Source organism: Porites lutea, chromosome 7 (genome assembly GCF_958299795.1).
Source record: "Porites lutea chromosome 7, jaPorLute2.1, whole genome shotgun sequence".
Classification (NCBI taxonomy): Eukaryota; Metazoa; Cnidaria; class Anthozoa; order Scleractinia; family Poritidae; genus Porites; species Porites lutea.
In genome coordinates this window covers 16,352,933-16,373,811 of record NC_133207.1, presented here as the reverse complement: position 1 = coordinate 16,373,811, position 20,879 = coordinate 16,352,933, and the positions used below count along the sequence as shown (strand labels likewise).

Here is a 20,879-nt window from a genome sequence, read left to right as displayed (position 1 = left end):
ACGGAAGGAAAACAGGCTTGATCAGAACAGCCCAGCGATTAACACCACTTGCACCCGCTCAAATACAGGTTCTTATTAGGATATTGAATCACTGATTGTAATAGATGCCCCCTATCCGGCTCTTCTGTATTTTTTATGAATGCTAACCCACCGTTAAGACAAAACAGTACATGACCTTTATTATATAGAGGGTGATTAATATTAACGTGGTAACAGATATTGAAAGAAGCTTAACATTTTCAAAAACAACGACTTTCACAACGCATTTCTAACACACCTCTTCTAACGGGATATCCTTACACAAATGATGTATCAGGTTTTTGAATACCGCATTCCAGCATTCCGATTCGGCTGTATTAGCCGTTCCTGTAAATTAGGGGAAAACGCTCGGCTCTCCCTAGTCTGTCAGGGAGGGGGGGGGGGGACGCTGCTACGGCGTAACAGCGTCCCCCACCCCGTAAGTGGTAATCTGGATTCCATAATCCGGGAAGTCCCTGGTGGAGCACACGTTGTACAATTTTAACTTAACACACAGTACATGCACAACTTTTTGCATTCTGACTTTAACACTGACGGATCACATTTGTCTAAATAGTTAACAACTTCCAGGACTTCCAACTAACATGAACATGGGACAAGTTTTTGCTAATAAGTGCCGCTCCTTATGCTTTGCAAAGGCCGAGCGACCCTGGTCGTCAAAAACTGCACGAGAAACTTAGTGGGATGAAGCAAAATGCTTCTGAAAAAAGTCAGTAAAAGGCAGGAACTATTTTCCCAGAAAAAAAAAAGCTTAGCTTATTTAACTGACTCATTTCCGATGAGTTTCATTGACGGTATCATAAAAGAGACTCATTATTTCTGTAATCACTAAATCTTCTCGAAACACTTCAGCACTTGACCTCGCGATAAAGTCTTGTTTCCGACCACTTCCGACTTCTAGTGTTCAAGATTTGCTGTCACTGAAAGCCAATGCACACGTACTAGAAAGAATAAAAGGAGGGGTATTGCAAGAATTCAACATCCTGATCAGTGTGATCGTGGAGAAGACCGACAAGGCCTTTAGAACGAGACGTACGGTGGATTTAGCGAGTGAAGGCAGAGAAAGGTGAGTATACAATGCCAGGCCCTCTGCCTTTGAAAGATACTACAGTCGAACCTCTCCAAAAAGGCCATCTTGGGGACAGAAAAAAGTGGCGGTTATCGCCCGGTAGGGGTGTAATATGACCTACTTTTTTTCAGGGAGTACAACATGTTTATTGTGCAAAATTCATATTGACTGTATCCCAAAACAGTCATCCAATCATATATAATAACCAGTAAGAAATACGTTATCCAAAAATCTTACGAAGCTGTACCGACTGGGTCAGCAGTGAGGAAAGAGGAAAATGAGAAAAAGGTAAAAATACGATTAAAAAAAAAAACAGAAAAAAATGTACCAAGAAAACGAAAATAGTCATGCCGAGATTCGAACTTACACCTTTAAATAATGTTTTGAAGCAAAATGTTAAGGTGACAAAACCAGTAAGGTTTGCAACATATTATTCGCCATATAAGTATCGCAGACAATTTGTGCTTACTGCAGTAGCAAAAATGAAACACAATCGAAAAGCGATCTTGCCGCGATTAATCATCAATGCACCACTGACACGGATCAAATTTTATGACCACTCCTAACTTTACATCAGTCGCTGAAAAAACTAGCCGTTATCGGAAGGTTATTTTGGCAGTTGGGAAAACGCTTTAGTGGCCGTTGCAGTTGTAGAGAGTTCGAAACAAGAGCCAATGTATAAACTGTCACATTAATGATTTATTCCACCACAAAGAGCTGGCAAATCTAAATGCCTACGCTGATGATGAACGGTAGTCGACTCGTCTAACAAGGATCCCAAAGAACTTGACAGAAGATTGCAACACAAAATAGCAATTGCCAACAATTGGTATGAACAAAACGGAATGATCGTAAACCCGGACAGGCCGGCATCAGACAACAGTGCTCGGCAACACGGATTACGAATTTTCTTTCCCCCTGCGGAACTCAATTGATTTATTGGGTGTATCTATTGACAATAATTTAAGCTTTAATTATCACATCTCAAAAGTATGTGATAAGGTTAACAACCATGAACTCTCATTTCTAGAAACGTTATGTCGCGTTTATATATTACAAGGCGTTTGTGCTACCACACGTTCATTATTGTTTGCTTATATTATTAATATGGCGCGAGAAATCGTGATAAACTAGAACTTTTAAATAAACGTAATTCAAGATTTATATTTAATGATGTAAATTCTAGTTATGACGAGTTGTTAAAGAAGTCTAAGACACCATCTTTGTACAGTAGAAGAATTCACCAACATGCTTATTATAGTTTTTAAAAGCTTATTTGTCTCTGCGTATCCTAAATATCTTAAGAAACTGTTCCCTCTTCGCAGCTCCAAGTATTTTTTAAGAGGGAATAATGTGCTGATCTTCCCTGAACCAAGGACAACCAGTTAAGGACTCGAATCCATCAAATACGAAGCTGCAATGTAATGGAATTCGCTCACAGACGACATGAGAGTAATAACATCACTCAATACTAAAAAAACTCATTAAGAAATATCAATTATTAGAATCACTTTTAATAATTTTTAATAACTTAAATAATTTTCAATAATTTTATTTTATTTTCTCGGAAATATTAGCTCAATAGAGCTGCTCTGTAAATTCGAGGTAAAATAAAGTTTATGTTATGATATGTTATGTCCGCCGGGAGAAAAAAAGTGGCCGTTGTAGAGAGGTGGCCGTTAGTGGAGGTTATACTAGTTCTTGTTTGATGCAGGAAAATTGGAAACTCTTGCAGACAGGACCAACCACAAAAAATGAATTTCCGCAAAATGCAACAAAAAAGATTCATATTTGAATATTTCTAGCCCGTTTTCTTTATCTGTTCAAACTAACAACCCCAGTGTTGAAACTGTCTAATGTAACGCCTTTGCTGATGCTCCAGAAATCATTGTTTACTGACCGATTTATATATATTTTCAGCTTCAGTTAATGATGAATCGTCTGGTGATATTATTGGTAGTTGCTGTGGCCGTAGTTATGTGTTCTGTACCAAGTGAAGGTAGAATTAAATATCTTTTTTTGTCAAACTTTCGGGTTCGTTTCTCTAACTTATTAATTATCCACGATAATTAATAAAGAAAAAAAAACAAAGGAAACCATTACTTAACAGGAGGTCTGAAGACTGGATTTGAATTTGTGTAGCATAAAATTTCTTCAAGAATTATTGTTCATTTGAACGCTATATCACACACTCGACACAATGTTTCATGCGATACTAGGTACCTCGAAATCGGGCAAAGGGAAGGGGGCTTTCATAATTAAGCTATTTAGGTATGTGACTCGAGATAAGGTGTGGTTTCCGAGACTGTGCTCCTTCTTGGTAGGGTGTCCTGTGATAGGATAACTTATTCCTACAAAGCGCAGAACCTAAACCTAAACTATCTTGTTAACCTCTCAAGGTCCAGACGAGACCACCATGAATTTGCTTTTCGCAATATCAATACATTATCAAAAGAAAAGGTTATCAGATTTAATAAAATGATCACCTTAGGGAAAATGCGTTGATCTTTTATCAAATTCTCTCAACTAATTCTTTAAGGAAATGTATGGAGATCAGTTTCTAGAATTTGTTAGTGGATATCGGGGCTTAAAGAGTTAAAGGGGCTGCGTCACGGCTGTCCAATTATGCCAGTAGGGAGTTTAAGCAGCGACGTGTTCGGGCGACGCATGTTAAACGGAAGTAGACTGTTTGCACTCTTGAGCCGTGATTTTGAAGAAATGTTTGGGCAAATCGTCTCTATAAGAATGAAGACACTTAGCAATACAAATATGGCAGCGTCAAGGCTTATTAAGGCTCACTTCCGGTTGATGCGTGTCGTTCAAAAACGGCGCTGCTTAAGCTTCCTAACAACGCGTCCTTCACCTTATTCGCTAAAACAAAACCACAACTTCGTGTCAAACAAATATGCCTCCCAAGCATTAAATGCAATTACAAACGACAACAATAAACTTTTAAAAACTGTTAGGCTAGCAAGTTTTTAAAAACCAAATTGCAATCCGTTGCAGTCTTCTTCAGTTTGTACATCCGTGCTTCCTTTAGTATTTTGCTGTTATTTTTTTTCCTTCCCTTAACTTTTTGAGCGGCTATTTTTTTATTCACTCAATTTGTTGGCAGTTCTTGATAAATTCATGACACAGCTTCTTTAAGTGGGGGGTCGATTTTCGTTTCTGGTCCTAAAAGAGGAAGTCAATTTGCAATTGATCTCGCTTAAATTCACCATTTTCACATAGACCACAATATAACTTGTTTACACCACCCCCCTCCCCCCCACCCCGCCAAAAATAAAATTCGGTTAACCATTTCTTTTTTTGATTTCTCCTGGTATTAAGTCGTCCCAAGAGAAATCATACCTGTCCTAAATTGTCTAGCCTTCGTGAAGACGTCTTCTATTCCCTTTGCTGCACGCGGAAAAGGCTCTTTCCTACGCAGAGGTTCAGTGACACGTTATTGGAGTTCCGCTGCTCAAAGTGAGTGCAGGAGCGAAAACCGAAACATTTTTCCGATGCTTACCAAACAATTTTCACTCCTTTGAGCCTCTGCGGAATAGAGACCGCTGAAGTCACTTTTCTGCGTGCAACAAAGGAATAGGAGACGTCTGTACGCAGGCTAAAATTGTCCGGAGTATGCCCGCCCCTGGCATTCATGACAAGTAAACTATACTTTTTTTATTTCTTTTACTAGGACGAGAAACTTACAAAGCAGTACAAGTAGACTGTGCTTCTATATGCAAAACAAGCTGCTCCAAAGGCTGTGCCTACACGCAAACATCAGGAGGCGGTTGTAACTTTACTGTATGTAATCCCTAGTAGGTCTCTGTTACTCCCGGGTGTGCAAAAAACCAAGAAATGATAGAAGCATAAATAACGCTGCTATAGAACCGAAGATGTTCAGTAGATTGATGGAAATCATATCATAGTTTTGTACCTTGTTTAGAGAACTACAATTTTTTCATTAAACGTGTAACATTGGTTGGACTGCATTGAAATCCGTATTTTGCTTTCTGGTTTCATTAATATTTAAACAAGGAGAAACGAGCGCGAATGTATTGCCTAAACAAGCATGGAAAAACACGTGCCAAGGGTAATGACGTCATTACTAATGTTATCTCCGCCAATCAGCATTTCGCATGGACTTTTTCGATGCAGATATTCAAATTCCAGAGACGTAGTTGCAAGCTCTTCTTCCTCTTCCCACCCTGCCGTCAGAGAGCGCCGGAGAGCTTGCTCGCTGGCTAGACCGGACGCAACGTTCTATCCATTGGGCTAATTAAGCCAACTGGAGAGCAGGCCATTGTGAGTTCGTAATATGCCCGATGGTGGAAATAACATGAATGTAAATATATGAAACGACATATTTTAAACTGCGGATAAAGATATAAGGAAATGATCCTCGTTATTCATATGAGAGGATCATTTCTACTTTCGTTTCAATACATGTGTTCATAACTCAATCTGGAATAGGTTCACACATACGTGTATAAGGAGACCAGTTTGCTGTATGTTTCCACTAAATATCCAAGAAATAATTCAGTCCCCGTAGAGTCCAATTCAAGCGATAGCAGTTTGTCTGGGTGCCCTGGCTTCTTGTAATTCAAACTGAAAATTGGTCAGCCACTTCTTCATTTTCAGACTCATGCTGATGCTATCTGCCATACGCTTTTGAAACTTTCTTCACTCCGACACTAGCATAGGGTCTGAATGGTATGTGGGCATTTCTACGAGCAGAGATGATTCTAGAAAGTTATGGGGAAGTTGATTCTAATCAATTCACTACTGGAAATACCCCACACCAGCCAGTGCAGAGCAGTACAGTGCCCATCAATAAAAAAAACTACAAATATGTAAATCAACACATGATACCTTCACCAATAACCAGAAACTCATCATGTGTCAGGCAACCACTGTCTCTTGTGAATTTAACTGGATTTACCACGCCGACTTCAGGTTAAAATAGAAAATATATTTCTCTCTTCGTGATAATAAAAAAAACATGGAATCTTCTTTAAAAACTGGCTTTGCCCAAATTTCTCTTCCTGCCCAAAACATCTGAGTTTTCCAAAATTTGGGCGGGGGCTGCAAAGATTTTCTCCATAATCCTCGTGAAACCATAAGCCATCATAAACCTCGTTGGTTTGAGCCTTCTTCATATTAGGGCCTAAAAAGAGGCGCTGCAGAGACGGGCGCATACTTTTCTGTTTAATTTATTTCTTTGCGCCATTTTCCATATACCGTAAAATTCCAGGGGCTTATATTTTTCAAAGGCCCTTTTTGAGGGGCTTATTTTGGCGGGGCTTATCTACGGAGGGAAATTTGCGTTTCAAAATCGATTGGGCTTGCCTTATAGTTGGAAGTAAATTTACCGTTTCGGCTTTGTTTTACTTTGTATTATTGAAGGCAATTTTCCAAGTACAAGCCCCTGGGAGGGCTTACATTTGGAGGGGCGATTCAACAGAGGGCTTTTTGGGTTACCGGTTTGGAGGGCTTATATTTGGAGGGGCTTATTTCGGAATGTTACGGTATTACATTCTGCATAATTATGTCATTTCGCAAGTCATGCCACAATTGCCATTCCGCAAACTCCTGCCACCTTTTACGCTCTCCGACACGAAACCAGTGAATCCGAATACCGAAATCGCATTGTTACGACTGCCTAGAGCAGTTTAAGTCCCCGCCAACACGAGTCCAGATAACAAATATTTGGTTTCAAAAATGTCCGGATTCGTGTGGATATGGCCTTGATCGTAATTACGCAAATTTGCACGTGCATCACGCTTTTTAATATGTACATTTCTTTTCTGTCGTTGCACAAATAGGCCATATGACAGTTACAGGTCAAAACGAGGCTGGGGTTGACCTTGTTTTGATGCAACCCTTCCTGCTTTCATATAAAAATCATGCTGTTGTTATGCTAACTAAAGTACTACTATTAGCATAACAACAGCATGATTTCCATAAGAAAGCAAGAAGGGTTGCATCAAAACAAGATCAACTCCAGCCTCATTTTCACCCGTAAGTGTAAAACAGCCTATTGTTGCCTATTGCACGCCTACCTCGTGAAAATTCCTAATTTCATGTTTTATGGAGGACGTGAACATAAGATAACTACTTTCTATTTCATTTTCTGAACTTGGATAGTACAGTCCTTTGAAATTCAACTTCAGAAAAATTCGCCGACATTTGACAAATTGACCGAGGTAAAAATTAATTAAAGTTGCAATAAAGTTTGAAACAGCGGGAATTCAAGTTTCAAAAGACACGGTTTTCGCTGCTGTTGCCGTTGACTGTATAGAGGTTGCTTCACTAGCCTGTTCCAGGGGTTCGGGCCTCAGTTTGGTCTAAAAATAAGGGGTGGGGGGGGGGGGGGAGCGGGCCCCCTGGGCCCCTCCCCTGGATCCGCCACTGAATATTGCTACCTTGTGTTGTTGTCTCTGTTGTCTTTCTTTCTACGAAACTTTAACGCGATTTGAGCAGTATAACATCATCTGACCCTACAGTGTATTAAATAGTAAGAGTCGCCCGATCGGCCTTCAAACCTGCTTAATTTGAAAACAGCGAGACTAACATTTTCTCTGCACCACCTCAAGATCGCCTTCCGGTAAACCTTGCGTTTTGACTGCATAGCTCGATTGAAATATCCAACTCAAATTCAAAAATCGCCGCTACTTGTTCGTGTCTATTACCAGTGTAAAGTTTCAGCCGTTTTGCCTCTAAGCGAACACTGGGCACTAGAGTAAAAATATGACCCACCGGGGGAGGGTAGCATGGCATGTCCAGGAGTGCGCTGTTTTGATCCAGAGAATCTCTCAAAATCACTCACCCATTCTAACAAGATCATTTTGTGACACTGTTGTCATGAAGCGGCGGGAGTACACATTGGTTAAGCATGGATAACAGAAAGATCTACATTATGGTTATGCACTACAGGTTGCATCTGTTGAGATAAAACTAAGTCTACCTTGCGGCGGCAAAAGGGAAGAGGAATTTTGAGAAAAGAAATGTCAACAGTGCTTGTACCAGATTGTACAGTGTCTCCCATTCGAGAACTGAGGTACTCAAAACAGTTTTCTGACTTCTCCAAGATTGCAAAAATGCTGTGTTTACTAGCTAGCTAAGTACATCCACACCAAGATAGATTAAGTCCAACGTGGTCAAATAGTTTGATCAAGTCTCGGTATTTAATCCTCACCTTCTACGGGGATTCGTGGGGACTTATTTCCTCAGCATGATTTTAAGGTGGCCGTTCAAACTTTATTAAGAGAGGAGATCTGCACACGCTGGTTTACCGAAGAATCTTAAACTGTATACAGTCGAACCTCTCAACAACGGTCACCTTGGGGACAGAAGAAAGTGGCCGTTATGGGCAGGTAAGGGGGACAATACATGACAATTTTTTTATAAGGGTGTACAACATGTTTTTTGTGCTAAGTTTGTGCTTACTGTATCTCTACTAACGGCCACTTTTATTTGTCCCGGCGGACAGTCCATACATTGTCTCTTGTTTAAACCTCTCTACAACGGCAACGGCCACTAAAGCGCATCCCCAATTGCCAAATAAACCTCCCGGCAGCGGCCAGTTTTTTCAGCGACTGATGAAAAAGTCAAGAATGGTCATGAAATTTGATCGTATGGCGTGTGATGATCAATCTCGGCAAGCATATTCTGATTGTGTTCCATTGATACGGCTATCCACATCAAACACGTAGGAGAGTGGCCCATTGACGTGTCCCAAACACCCCTAGAGCTATGTCGGCTGAAGTCTTTGACTCCTGGTAGCCACTCATGCCGAACAGGTTAAAGGATAGGCACCACACTAAGTGTTGTCCCCTGATCGACAATGTACACGAGGTGCATGCAGGACGATAAGGTGGCTCGATACAGTTTTTCAGGGTCAATACCTCCCCCTGAGTTTGAGCATAAACTACGTCGCCATAGAGATTTGGAAAATTGCCAGCACGGTTGTATTATAATAAAGATGAAAATTTGTCAGGATCAGGGTTGCAATGACACCGGAATTGTCATAGCAACGAAATGACGCCATATTTGACTTGCAGCGGTATCTCTTGGCACTGGAACTGTTCTTCCAAAATCGTTCACGGGAACTTTTTTCTCCAATAGCCACCTCAATGTTCGTGAAGTTTACGCGAAATCTGTAAGAGCATCATCGAGATATTTTGGGATGATGGTTAGAAATACGGTTAACAATGGACCATCTTGATGTTCGGCCGTTATCTGTAGAAAACGATCGAAACACTTTTCACATGCAAGTTCACCACATAGTTTCAATCGTTTTAAGAATGTGTCTTACAGACCATGGAGATAGCTCCAGCGGATTGCTGGAAAGAAGGATTTGATTAGTACATGTATGTATCGAGGCACTAAAGTTAGCGGTTCGGTAAACATTTTGGTCTACTTTAACAATTCTCGAGATTAAGTGTCGTTTTACGAAACCTTTGAGTTTCAAGATTATTGATACAGCTATTTCGAGAAAGGTTGTGGGAAAAAGTGTACGCAACAATCACGAAACGTATTGTTGTGGGTTTTGAGTTCGCTGTTCTTCAAAGAAATTTGAAAGAATGGCAGAAGAGGCCATGGACGTATGTTTGTGCGTGCTAAAGGAAAGCAATAAAAGAAGTTTTGACAGCTACAGTATCAGGAACAGTGTATTGATCATATCCCATATTACCTTTCGGGATTGTCGTGTGCACATTTTTGCCGACAACCTTTCTCGAAATAGCTGTATATTGTAAGGCAATAAGGCCTACAATTCTCTAATATTTTGTCAGAAATTTTGTGATTAAAAGTGAGAGCCTCTCATTATTCGGGGGTATTGTCTTCAAGTTTCATTGCACGTGAACAGCATTAACTAACAATGCATTTGAAATATGCAAAAATGCTAACTATTGTTGTCCACGGAAATATGAAACTTGATAAGCGCTCCGGTACTTGTACGAGCTACGAGTCGCTTTTTCAAGTTCGCGCGAATTTGTATATTTTGTGTCCCTTTCGCTGTTGGAAACTCGAATAGTTTAAGGTTTAAAAATGTCTAAGCGATTTTAATGCCAAGAGCATAGCAGAACTACGGGGACAAGGAGTACTTGCAGTGAAAATTCCCACCTCAGCAGCTGAAATGGTTTTAACAGTGGAACTAAACTTCGAAAGAGTTAAAACCGGTGATGTAGGCAAATTTCATTCTACATACATAATTCACATTTCAAAATTCATGATCACACGCTATTAATTTCCAAACCATTTTCGCTATAAAGACCGTTTAGCTATGGGTTGTTTGACATTTTCAACTCAACAGTTGATGGCGGTTATGTTGATTATTTACTAACTGCTAAGTTGAATCAAGAAGCTGTTCAAAAATCTGTAGCAAAAAAGTACAGGCTTCTATGAACATGAACTGGCTTTGTATTTATTCGTGTAGTGAAAAACGGAGGCAGTATACTTCACGCAAGATAAGCTTATAATTAACTGCATAAAAGGTGGTCGAGACGAAAATATAAGCACATTATTGCGGCGGGTATCATGAATTATAAGTGTTTCTGCGTCATTAGTTTCATTTTTCCAAGTTTAAGTCCACCAAGCGAAACTATTCTTTCAACTGCAGGGGAGATTTCCACGCGCTTGTTGAAATTCTATATTCCGGCGAATATATTTTTATGTTTTACTATACTCGAGGCGGTTTTAACTTAAAAAAGTCGCTCCTGATCTTCTGCTTAGACACTTTGGACCTGAAACTAATTTTTTTAAACAGCGAAGGGGAAGGAAAATTTGTTAGTTAAACTTGAAATGGCGTCTCGTAGCTTGTACAAGTGCAGCCGTGAGAGAGAACGGATGTCCGAACTTTCAGGGTTTGTTTACAACAAGAGTCATCAAAAGTCACGTGAAACTACACGTGAAATCTGACGCTCAGAAGGTGAATTCTGGGATCGTTTAGCTCGACAAAATTTAATCTAATCGTTTTAATCTAATGCCAACCATTAACCAATGACAACTAGCGCTCCAGGAGGGGGGGGGGGGTAAGGGGGGTACGAATACCGCAATACCGCACATGATAGCGCGAGAATACCGCAATACCGCACATGGTAGCGCGAGAATACCGCAATACCGCACATGGTAGCGCGAGAATACCGCAATACCGCATCAAAATTTAGCCAAATACCGAAACCGCAGTTACAAATGGGAAAAAGTTGACGTTGTAAATAGTACAAATACTCCTTTCAAATAGAAATAATACTTTTGTGTCAGTGTTTCGAAGTTAAGGTGCGTCGAAGTCAAGCGTGCGATAAACATAAGATCATCGCACTCGTTTAATTTTGTTCATTACATGTATACGTTTACGTAAATGATACAACAGGGGTACTTGGGTTAATTTTTTCTAATGTGCCGCTGGCCTCAGAGCGTCTAACCCATTATAGTCTATTCTGTGGCCAATTATAGACCCCAGCTTAGTCACTTTCTATCTTTATGAATTGACCATTTTTTAGACTGAATGAAGAACACTTTACTTTTCATCTACAGTACAAACATTCCGGTACGTTTGCTAACCATAAATTTGAAGAACTGTCTTACCCCCAAAATTTAGCAAAATGCGCGTGGACCCCATTCTAGTAACTCTCTTGAAAATGCGACCACATTATAGTCAATCCACTCATGAAAATGCCACCCCATCCAGCGGCACATCCCCATTAGCCTCTTATAAGGAAGAACCCCCCCCCCCCCCGGGCTGCCATGCTACGTAGGCTAAGCACACACAAATACTTGTACATTCTATATTCCTGCACGCACAACGAGAAGGACGAGTAGTAATTTTTAGACCACACCATCTTCATAGATTATCTTTCGACATTAAGCAATTTATAACGACCTCACTGACCTGACTATTTGCTGGAATATCTGACTGATCACTTAGTTGATCCACTGGATCGCCCGCCATTGTTTCGCGACTGGCACGAAAGTGGCGGTAAGATTGGTAAGGAGGTTAACCAAGCTTACTATTCCCACATGGTCCATCAGGTCATAAATAATGCGACATGTTTACGTATCATTGGATAAAAAAGTCAATGTCGTTAATCATATCAAGTATTAACTGAAATTACAAGCCATACGATTTGTCTCGGCCGGAGTGTTTGCGCAATATATACGATCCCCGACTGTGCAACTACAGGAAGACAGGCAGGTCACGCAGGCTAGCTTGGGAGACCTTTTAGGATTTGTATCCTCTTGTCATAAAAAAGAAGCAGATCACCGAGACACAGCGATTTTTTCACCGACTACCGCGACATAAAATTCAAACTCACTGCACACCGTTTGGACTCTGAAAACCGCAATACCGTACTTTGAAATAAAAATTACCGCAACACCGCACCAAAAATAACCCAATACCGCAATACCACAATACAGCAAACCCTTACGCCCCCCTCCTCCAGTCTCCGCTCTAAAATTTATGACATTACTAATATGATTGAAGCTAATTAATTAAATCCACATTTGTTTTTTCTTTTCATTTCATTTTGGCACATTTCCCTTCAACGTGAAATATATTTTGTTGATAATATAAGACGATCACAGATAATGACAAACTAGACTCTCAAGGGGCAACAAAAATCCTTAGTCAAGGAGTGAAGTTTCTCATCACACCCTGCAGTGAGGTTAGCCTACGAGTACACGTAGGCTACAGTGAGGTTTGTAATGTGGTTCTCATAAGCTCCAAGAAGGCATAGCCCGTCTTCAGTATATCATCGATAATGAGGGAGGGTTTTGAAAACTAACGTATCTTATTTCACCTCAAATTCTCAATTCTCTGCCTTCACGGGAATGAGCTCTACCTCATAAATCGTGAAGAGATACAACAGAGCCAGGAACAGAGCTCTTAGCGAAAAGAGCTTTAATGTCCTTATTTTACGTCCGTAACTTGTAATAGTATATATATTAGAGTGACAAATTAGACCTGAGTCCGACATTGCATTCAGTTTACCCCCTCCCCGCTTTCTCCATCAGAGCTCCGATTTACGGGTACCGTTATTTAAAGCTTCTTAAAGCCACACAGATAGGAGAAGAAGTCGAAAGAAGGATTGATTTGAGGTCACATTTGGGTATGGAACTGATGGACCCTCCGTACAGACAACACAGGATTTTGTCAACAAATTCAATAGCTAGAGTGTCTAATCAGAGATTCATAAAAAGTGCCAAAAGGGCTACAAGAACAACAAAAAATTAAAATTGCTTAAAAAATATACTGAGTGGACCCTCTCTCCAGTCGACTATGTCTAGCGCGGCGTAAGTTTATAAAAATAGTCCCCATTATAACTCTGTTGTGTGATGTTGCGAGAGCCATTTAAAACTTACCCTATTTAAACTTTTTTTACTCAGTTTTTCGTTCTCGAAATGTCAAAGCTGATTGACCCACTTTTATATCATTGCATGCGCAGTGGAAGTGATTTGTTCTTTTATGGGTAAGGATACATATTTGTTTTTTCAGTAATCCGAAAAGCAATCTATTTTACTCTTTGCAATCTAAGCATAGCCTGGGAACGAGAATGCAGTTTTAAGGTGGCTCGATAGGGTTTTTCAGGGTCATATCCTCCCACGTTTGAGCATAAACTACGTCGCCATTAACAAAGATTTGAAAAAATCACAACCACAGCTATATTAGATTAAGATGATTTGTTATGATCAGGATTACAACTGACATTGGAGTTGTCATAGTAACGAAATGACGCCATTACCTATTTAACTTGGAGCCGTATTTCTCGGCACTAAGAACTGTTCTTACAAAATCTGTAAGAGCGTTATCGATATTTTTTGGGATGTTTTTATGGTTTTTATGGTTAGAAATACTGTTAAAACTGGACAATCTTGATGTTCGGCCGTTATCTGTAGTCAACGAAGCGCTTTTGAAGTACAATTTCACCCTCAATCTTTTTGAAAACGTGTGTGAAAGATCATGGAGATAGCTCTGGCCGATTGCTAGAAAGAAGGATTTGATTGGTATGTATCGAGGCGCTCCTGTTCCCGGTTTTGTAAACATTTTGGTTTGCTTTAACAAATAAACGAATAATGTTGAAACCGCTCGATAGATTTTTTTAAAAAAAATTGAGATTCTCACGATTAACCGTCGTTTTTAATGACCTTTGAGTTTCAAGATTATTGATATGTTATAAGACGGTAAAATAAGGGGTATAATTCGCTAGGGTTTTATTCGGAAATTTTCGTATTTACAAGTGAGAGCATCTCATTGCCGTTGCCGTTGCTAAACGCTTGGGTAAAGTCCCTCCCGATCACAGCAGCCGAAGCAGCATCTCGCAGTAGAGAATCTTGGGCCGCTTATCATTATGAGTTCTTAGGCCTAGCCCAAACGTCAACCTTTTCATAAGACGAACCAAACTCTATTTTGGGTCGACCTAATCAAGTTAAGATCGTGTGTTGGGTCAGACGTCGAACCTAGGGCGCGTCAAACCAAGCAGCTGAATCAGATCAGTAATAAATTTTCTCCCGAACGAGACTAATTCGCATTATGATAAATATTTTTAATATGTTGGCGGAACTCCACGCGCACGCTTCGCGCGCGCGAGCGAAGCCTCATAGCTAAGAAAATTTGGTTACCTATCCATACTAAAAATTTTGGTAGTCACGTGACCACCGAAGTGACCACCGTGACCACCATCACGTCCACCGAAGTCCGTGCGCACCACAGGGCAACCAATGTGAAATGTTACACTTTCTAGCTAGTGCGGTAGCCTCCAACCTGACATTGCACATCCATGTTGTGATCAATTGACAGCTGTCAAAACAAAGTATCCGCTGATCAGTATTACATGCGGGCTCAGGTTACGTTTTTTTTGGAAATTTACCGCTGACAAGTTTTGAGTTTTCAACTGATCGCAGGCTCAACTTTAATTGGATTTCTTTATTGTAATATTTTTTTCATTAACGGGAGCTTCGCCTTTAGCCTCGGCTAAATCTATTTACTATATACTAAAACAGTAGATAGTGTTTTTCGCGCGCTCTGATTGGCTACTCAATCAGTGAATATCCTGCACTATTCACTGATTCACCTCCAGTGAGCGGCTTAAGACTGCATGCTGCTGAGAATGAACATTGTTAAGTGATTGTTATTCTTGTGTTGTTTTGACAACAAACCTTATCTTTTCCGTTTTGCATGGCCGAAACTGCGTAATTTTCCTCAAGACTCATAACTTGAAACGTTTCCTCCAGGTCGCAAACTGTACAAAGGATAAAAATCCATCGATCAACCAATACAGTGCAATAGCACATACATGTTTATAAGATAGAGAGCTGAGAGCAAAAATTTAATGATAACAATTGTACGGAGCAATAACGTTTCCGTCCCTCTTTTTAACTCGTACTTTCTTAGCTGTTTCGACACATTTTGCGAGCCAAAAACTGTTGTTAGTCAATTACTTATAGATGATTAATGTAAATTCATTTAAATCTCGTATATATTGTATCTTTCTTGATTCTTATCGAATATGATTTGTAAGAGATTTATTGTAGTTGAATACTGTAACTAATTTTATCCTTATCATCTATTGAAGTTCTATATTTTAACTAATCTTCCATGAACCCACAAACATTTTGCTTTTTAAAAGTTTAATCATGGCAAAATACAAGATATGATGATGATATATAGTCCCTAGTCCTTGTCAGTGATGGGAACGCTGCTACGGCGTAACAGATCTCCATCATCCGGATCCCGGAATCCGGGAATTTATCTCTGGTTGAGCACATGGTGTACTATTAATTTAGCTTTACACATAGTGCATGGACAACCAGTTTTTGCGCTCTGACTTTAACTCTGACGGATAACATTTTTCCAAATAGTTAACAACTTGCAAGACTTCCGGCAACTAACATGAACATGCAGGGACAAGTTTTTGCTGATAAGTGCCGAGCGACCCTGGTGGTCAAAAGCTGAGAAACTTAGTGGGATGAAGCAAAATGTTTCTGAAAAAAGTCGGTAAAAGACAGGAATTTTTTCCCAGGAAAAAAAAAATTATCTCATTTCACTGACTCATTTCCGATGAGTTTCTTTGACGTTATCATAAAAGAGACTCACTATTTCCGCAATCCCTAAATACCGTCGAAACACTTCAGCCCTGGTTCTCCCGATAAAGTCTTGTTTCCGACCACTTCCGACTTCCAGTTTTTAATATTTGCTGTCACTGAAAGCCAATGCACACGTACTAGAAAGAATAAAAGGTGGGGTGTTGCAAGAATTCAACATCCTGATCAGTGTGATCGTATAGAAGACCGAGAAGGCCTTTAGAAGCAGACGTATAGTACGCGGATTTAGCGAGTTTATTCAGAGAAAGGTGAGTATACAATGCCACGCCTTCTGCCTTTGAAAGATGCTACAGTTGAACCTCTCCACAACGGCCACCTTGAGAACAGAAGGGGTGGCCCGGTAGGGGGGTAATATGACCTAATGTTTTAAGGAGTCAACATGTTTATTGTGCAAAGTTCATACTTAAAGTATCCCATAAAGGTAATCCAATCATATATAATAACTAATAAGACATCATCGCAAAAATCTCACGAAGCTGTAAAGGCTCAGAGTGAGAATAGAGGAAAACAAGAAAAAGGGAAAAATACGTTAAAAAAACTAAACAGAAAAAAAATGTATCAAGCAAACGAAAATAGCCACGCCGAGATTCGAACCTACACCATAAATAATGTTTTGAATCAAAATGTTAAGGTGACAAAACGAGCAAGGTTTGCAACATATTATTCGCCATATTAGTATCGCAGACAATTTGTGCTTACTGCAGTAGCAAAAATGAAACACAATCGAAATGCGATCATGCCGCGATTAATTAATCATCCAAGTGCCTCACGGGTCAAATTTCATGACCACGCCTGCCTAGCTTTTCATCAGTCGCTGAAAAAACTAACCGTTGTCGAGAGGTTATTTTGGCAGTTGGGAAAACACTTTAGAGGCCGTTGCCGTTGTAGAGGGGTTTAAGCAAGAGCCAATGTATGAACTGTCATATTAATGATTTATTCCACCACAGAGCTGGCAAATCTAAAAGCCTACGCTGATCCTAATGATGAACGGTTGTCGACTCGTCTAACACGGATCCCAAAGAACTTGACAGAAGACTACAACACGAAATAACAATTGCCAACAATTGGTATGAACAAAACGGAATGATCGTAAACCCGGACAGGCATCAGGCAATAGTGCTCGGCAACACGGATTACGAATTTTCTTTCCCTCTGCAGAACTTAATTGACTTACTGGGTGTATCTATTGACAATAATTTAAGTTTTTATTATCACATCTCAAAAATATGTGATAAGGTTAACAACCAATTCAGTGTTCTCCGAAGATTTTGAACTCTCATTTCTAGAAACGTTATGTTGCGTTTATACAAGGCGTTTGTGCTACCACACTTTCATTATTGTTTGCTTACATTATATAGCATTTCTGTGGCGCGAGCAATCGTGATAAACTAGAGCTTTTAAATAAACGCATTTTAAGATTTATATTTAACGAGTGTAAATTCTAGTTATGACGAGCTGTTAAAAAAGACTAAGACAACATATTTGCACAGTGGAAGAATTCACAATATGCTTATTGTAGTTTTTAAAAGCCTATTTGTCTCTGCTTATCCTTAATGTCTTAAGAAACTGTTCTCTCTTTTTTAAGAGGAAATAATGTACTGATCTTACCTGAACCTAGGACAACCAGTTATGAACTCGAGTCCATCAAATACAACGCTGCAAAGCAATCGAACTCTCGCTCTCAGGCGATATAGGAAAAATAACATCACTCAATGACTTTTTCAAAAAGTCCTTAAAGAAATGTTAATTCTCATTAGGATCACTTTTAATAATTTTCAATAACTTTCAATTTTCAATAATTATATTTATTTTCTCGGAAAAATTAGCTCAATAAAATTACTCCATAAATTCAAGGTAAAATAAAGTTTATGTTATGGTGTGTTTGTCCGCCGGGAGAAAACAGTGGCCGTTGTAGAGAGGAAATGTTTTCCCCTGTTACGCAAACTAAACTAAACGCTTACGCCGACGATCATCAGATCTACCACCATGATGTGCACCCACTTGTTCTAGATAGGTACATTTGTAATGACGTCGACAAGGCAAATCAATGGTACAGCTAAAACGGCATGATCGTGAACGCAAAGAAACACAAAGCTTTAATTATTGGTCAAACTGACCACAAATTCTCTTTTCCAGTGAAATACGAGTTAGATATTTTCGGAATGACTATAGACAATAGACTTAATTTTGGCAGCCACATATCTACTGTTTGTTACGGTTCCGCAATATCATCTCTAAGCACACAATGCTTAAGTTGTTCAAGGCATTCATTCTGCCACACTTTTATTATTGTTCTTCAGGGTAGCATTTTTGTGGAACACGCAACAGTAAAAAGCTGGAGGCAGTTAATAAGCGTATTCTTAGATTTATGTGAAATGATTATACTTCACACTACACCACTTTGCTTAACAAGGTTGAAATGACTTCTTTGTATAACAAGCGCATTCAGAATTTCTTAATACTAATTTACAAGAGTCTATTTTTTTACTGTTCACCATACAACCTATAATTTGCGCGGTACCCATATGTTGACTCTAAGTAAGCCTAGAACAACAACCTATGGACTACACTCTTTTCCTTCGTTATTTTTCCGCCCAGCAATGGAACGATCTTCCCGACGAACTAAGGAGCAGTACTTTTAATGATTTTAAGCGACGTGTGCAAAGTCTCATTACGTTTGATTAGTTTTCACTAATTTTTGTCTTATTTTGTGTGTATTTTTTTTTTCAGTTTTAGATATCTTAATTTGTTTCTCGAAGATATTAGCTATATAGTGTAGCTACTCTAACATTCGAGTTAAAATAAAGGTTATGTATGTAGGTATGTAGGTGGCCGTTAGTGGAGGTTCTACTAGTTCTTGTTAAATGCTGGGAAATTTGAGGGTCAAGCAGCACCTCACTGAACGGCTCACACAATTGGCTGTAAAAACAATAGAAACGGTGACATAAAAATGCCCCTATCCCTGAAAACAAAAGGCAATATTGTTTTAGTCGACCACTGAAATTAGAGGTTCATGTGAGGTAGTGGACTACTGAAATTTGAAGCTCCGTTTTGCAGACAGGACCAACCACAAAAAATGAATTTCCGCAAAATACAACAAAAAAGATTTATATTTGAATATTTCTAGCCCATTTTCTTGATCTGCTCAAACTAACAACCGATGGTGAAACTCTCTAATGCTACGCCTTTGCTGATGCTCCAGAAATCATTGTTTACTGACCGATTTATATTATTTTCAGCTTCAGTTAATGATGAATCGTCTGGTGATATTATTGGTAGTTGCTGTGGCCGTAGTTATGTGTTCTGTACCAAGTGAAGGTAGAATCAAATATCTTTTTCATTCCATACATTTGGGTTCGTTTCTCTAACTTATTAATAATCCACGATAATCAATAAAGGAAAAAAAAGGAAACCACCACTTTAAAGGAGGTCTGAAGATTGGACTCTAATTAGTGTAGCATAAAATTTCTTCAAGAATTATTGTTCATTTGAACGCTATATCACACACTCGACACAGTGTTTCATGCGATGTACCTCAAAATCGGGGAAAGGGGAGAGGGCTTTCATAATTAAGCTATTTAGGTATGGTAGCGTGTCCTGTGATAGGATAACTAATTCCTACAAAGCGCAGGACCTAAACCTAAAATTATCTTTTTACCCCTCAAGTTCCAAAAGTGACCAACATGAATTTGCTTCTCGCAATATCAATACATTATCAAAAGAAAAGGTTATGGGAATTAATAAAATGATCACCTTAGGGAAAATACTGTGATCTTTTATCAAATTCTATCAACTAATTCTTTAGGGAAATGTATGGAGATCAGTTTGGAGAAGTTGTTAGGGGATATCGGGGCTTAAAGAGTTAAAGGGGCTGTGTCTTGGCCGTCCAATTATGCCAATAGGGAGTTAAAGCAGCGACTTGTTGGAGCGACGCATGTTAAACGGAAGTAGACTGTTTGGCTTATTAAAAGAGATGTTAAACGGAAGTAGACTGTTTGCAATCTTGAGCCGTGATTTTGAACAAATGTTTGGGCAAATCGTCTCTATAAGAATGAAGACACTTAGCAATACAAATATGGTAGCGTCAAGGCGTACTAAAAGAGAAAAAGGCTCACTTCCGGTTGACGTGTGTCGTTCAAAAACGTCGCTGCTTAAGCTCCATAATAACGCGTCCTTCACCTTATTCGCTAAAACAAAACCACAGCTTCGTGTCAAACAAATATGTCTCCCAAGCATTAAATGCAATTACAAACGACAACAATAAACTTTGAAAAACTGTTAGGCTAACAAGTTTTTAAAAACCAAATTGCAATCCGTTGCAGTCTTCTTCAGTTTGTCCATCCGTGCTTCCTTTTGTATTTTTCTGTGCTATTTTTTTTCTTTCTCTTAACTTTTTGAGCGGCTATTTTTTGATTCACTCAATTTGTTGGCAGTTCTTGATAAATTCGTGACACAGCTTCTTTAAGTGGGGAGTGAATTTTCGTTTCTGGTCCTTAAAGAGGAGGATAATTTGCAATTTATCTCGCTTAAATTCATCATTTTCACATAGACCACAATATAACTTGTTTACGCCACCTCCCCTCCTCACCTCGCCAAAAATAAAATTCGGTTAATCATTTCTTTTTTTCATTTCTCCTGGTATTAAGTCGTCCCAAGAGAAATCAAAGACAGTGGTTATGCA

The 20,879-nt window shown here is 39.3% G+C and overlaps 1 long non-coding RNA gene across 1 annotated transcript; it reads left to right on the top strand.

The window, feature by feature from the left end:
• Positions 1 to 966: 966 nt before the first annotated feature.
• LOC140942562 (uncharacterized) lies at positions 967 to 5,087 on the top strand. The gene is made up of 3 exons (XR_012166553.1): positions 967 to 1,105; positions 3,029 to 3,107; positions 4,791 to 5,087. It is a non-coding gene; the product is annotated as an uncharacterized lncRNA (long non-coding RNA).
• Positions 5,088 to 20,879: the final 15,792 nt, after the last annotated feature.